The sequence below is a fragment of the Myotis davidii genome, unplaced genomic scaffold (genome assembly GCF_000327345.1).
Source record: "Myotis davidii unplaced genomic scaffold, ASM32734v1 scaffold523, whole genome shotgun sequence".
Taxonomy (NCBI): Eukaryota; Metazoa; Chordata; class Mammalia; order Chiroptera; family Vespertilionidae; genus Myotis; species Myotis davidii.
In genome coordinates, this window is record NW_006295054.1 from 2,423,700 (window position 1) to 2,427,089 (window position 3,390).

The 3,390-nt window shown below is 45.6% G+C and overlaps 1 protein-coding gene across 7 annotated transcripts in view; it reads right to left on the bottom strand.

Moving 5' to 3' along the window:
• The window catches only part of GRIP1 (glutamate receptor interacting protein 1), a 441,012-nt gene that overhangs the window by 98,668 nt on the left and 338,954 nt on the right, over positions 1-3,390 (bottom strand). The gene's annotated exons all lie outside the window — the stretch shown is intronic.

A 3,390-nucleotide genomic window follows, 5' to 3' on the forward strand; every position in this document is an offset into this window, starting at 1 on the left:
CTTCTCACCCCATCCTCTTTTCTGTCCTCCATTTGAACAAATAAGCATCACACTCTCACACACACACACACAGAGGCACACATACACACACTCATACTCATCTATACACTCACACACACACACACACACACTCATACTCACACACTCACCCATACACTCACACACACACTCACACCCACCCCCCCCACACACACACACATGCTCACACACACATACACACACACACACACACACACTCACACACAGACACACACACACACACACACGCACAGAATGTTCAATCTGATATTGGTCTATCGATTTCATCACTGAAACTTAAAATTTCCTCTAAATGACATCCCCACAGCCAGGGGTAACTTCTTGGGGCATCTCTTAGGACACCTGTTCCATACAGCTGGTCTTCAGTAATTCGGGCACAGGCCTCTCTCTTCAATTACATGCTAAGCTTCACGTCAGCTGGGATAAGGTCTATGTATCTTTATACCTCTACATCACTTGGCGCATATAGTGCCTGGCACATATTAGGTCTCTCAATAAATATTTTTAAATTAATTAATCCATGCAATAAACATCTTAGCACCTACTGTGGATGGCTGGATGGCTTGAAGAAAGAAAGGAAGGTAGGGCGGGAAAGTGAGAGGGAGGGAGGGAGGGAGGGAGGGAAGGAGGTGTTCTGTTCGGGGCTCCTGCCCAGGTGCCCACGCTGCCCGCCCTCCATGGCGCCTCACGTGGCGGCCGTGCCTCCGTGTCGAGTGGGAGCTGAAGCTGCGTGTGGACGTGGGAGTCGGAGCAGCAGCATCAGGAGTGACTCAGACATGCCTTATTTTTGCTTTGGAGCACTCTTCATTCCTTCAGCTCCCACTGCACATTGGGGACTCAGTGTAAACATCAGTTCCTCTGGGGAGCCTCTCCTGATTCATGGTTTCTCTGTGCCCACAGCCAGCTGTACTCCAGCTGGTAGCAGACACCTCATTGGCATAACAGGCAGTGTGGGTTATATGCCTCTATCCCCCCTAGACTGTAGGCTTGTTGCGAAGGCAGAGACTATGCCTTGTCTATCACAGCATCCTCAGTGCCTGGGATAGTGATGGGTAGAGAGGAGTGTGCAATCAATAGCTGTTGAACGAAAGGATGGACAAATGAGAAAACTCATGAAATCGCTTAAAGCTCAGAAGAGGCAGGGGTCATACAGGAAAGAGTCCTGGACACAGAGTTAGAACATCTGCATTTAACTCTTCTCTTCACAATATTTTGTCATGATTCTTTAGACAAGTTACTAAAACCTTCCAAGTCTGCTTGTTTACCTATACATGATATATTTTCAAGTGTTTATTACACCAAAATCAATGTGCAATTAAACATTTTATAATTTTCCAAGTGCCTTATAGAACATGATTATCATTGATATATTATGACCTCAAGCCTTGAGTCATCTCATTTTTCAAGACTGTCTTTCTGGTTTCCTATTGCTCTGGTGTTTGAGACTTCATTAATACAACTTTGTCATTATCACCTAGGGTCCACTCAGATACAGTAAACAGGAAGTCTGTACTCCTGCTGCTGAGGTTTAGGCAGTCTGCACTGACTCCCGAAGACAAAAGTTCCATGGGGAGAGCCATTTTCAGTCTGAGATGCAATAACATATTCCTTAAATGAGGTAAAGACAGAATATTCATGCCAGCAACAAATGATTGGTGATATTGAAATAATTTAGTCCTAAAAAAAAGAAATATTTTGCCCTGGCTGGTGTGGTTCAGTTGGATGAGTGTGGTCCCTGAACCAAGAGGTCACCAGGTTGATTCCTGGTCAGGACACATACCCGGGTTGTGGGCTCAATCCTCTTTAGGGGGTGTGCAGGAGGCAGCTGATGGATGTTTCTCTCTCATCGATGTTTCTCTTTCTCTCTCTCTCCCTCTCCTTTCCTCTCTCTCTAAAAACATATTGAAAAAAATAAATTATTTAGTTCTAAAAATGGTTGAGAGACCATTAGGGCCTGTATCTCTTCCTGTCAATTCCAGGGCAGAGCCTCATTGCTAATAGCTGGAAGGAGCCAACAATCTTGGTCTGCTAAGAGGACTTTTTGGTTCTGCAGTTTCATGGATATAATTTCCCCATTACATTATTACTAACTCCCAGAGATTGTTCCCAACCTAACCCTACAGTGGCTGCTACTCTCTGCTCTTGCTCACCTTGCTGTCCGAATTCCCCTCACCTAGGGGTTTATATTGAGTGGTCCCTGAGCCTATAGGCAACAGCGGTTTGCTCCTCATCTGTGGCAGTTGGGGCCCCCTAGAAAGACTTTGGGTCAGTCCCTGAAGCCCCTTTTCAAGTTGTCCTTCCATGATGAGAGTAGTTGATCCTGCCTACCTCTCAACTCTAATAGTCAAAGTTCTGCCACAACCCACATGCACCTGGTCTGATGTCACCAGCTCCATCCAGAAGCTTGCTGTCCTCTTCTTTGAGCATGGTGCCCCCGGCACCCTCTCTTCCTGCTCAGATTGAGCCTCACAAGAGGCTCTGGCCTACCAGGCTATTTCTACGTGTATTTATAGAACTTTAGAAGGGCTAATTTTAGAAGGACTAATTTCCCAAATGACTTCCCATAGACTTGTTGAATTTTAATAGGTAGGTTTGCGAGGTGGCAATCACATATGCTCTCCCATCTGGTTTGCTCATGTCTAAAGATAAGCTTATTTGGCTTAACAGATGAAAGTAATCAAGTTTCCCTGTTACTTATTAACTTAATCTCTTGTAAATGACAGAAAATGACAATTGTTCCTTGGTATCCTATCTTCCCTTTTTCTTCAGTAATAAGCTTCCTAAGTGTTAGCTGAGCAAATGGCTTTCCAGTTAAGGACAGCATTTCCCAGACTCCTTTGCAGCGAGGTGCAGCCCTGTGACTAAGTTCCAGCCAATGGGAAGTGGGTGGAAGAGAGATGTGACCCATTTTGGATGTGCTCTGAAAAAATGGCTGTGTCTGCCTCTTCCTCATTTCCTACTTCTTGCCATGTGTGCCCAGAACTGGTGAGCCACGTTCAGCCATGAAGACGGGGCATGGAGCCACAACATAGAGGAAGGGCAGGTTCCTGACGCCATATCTCCAGAGACTGCTTAATCACCCAAGAAATAGACAAATATCCTTCACCTCAAGGCCATGAAGAGATGTGGATGCACTGGGTGCCTGGGAGAGGACGCTATCTGGCCCTAGGAGAATCTGCCAGACTGGCCTAACTATAGAGGACTCCAAGCAAACCATGATGACTGACAGCTGAACAGAACCACAGAGTAGAAGGTGCTTATTTCAGCCCTAGCCAGAAACAGATGGTACTCAAATTAGGATAATTTGAGGAGAGTGTCATAACGGGCTATTTAGAAAGATGTGATAAGGTT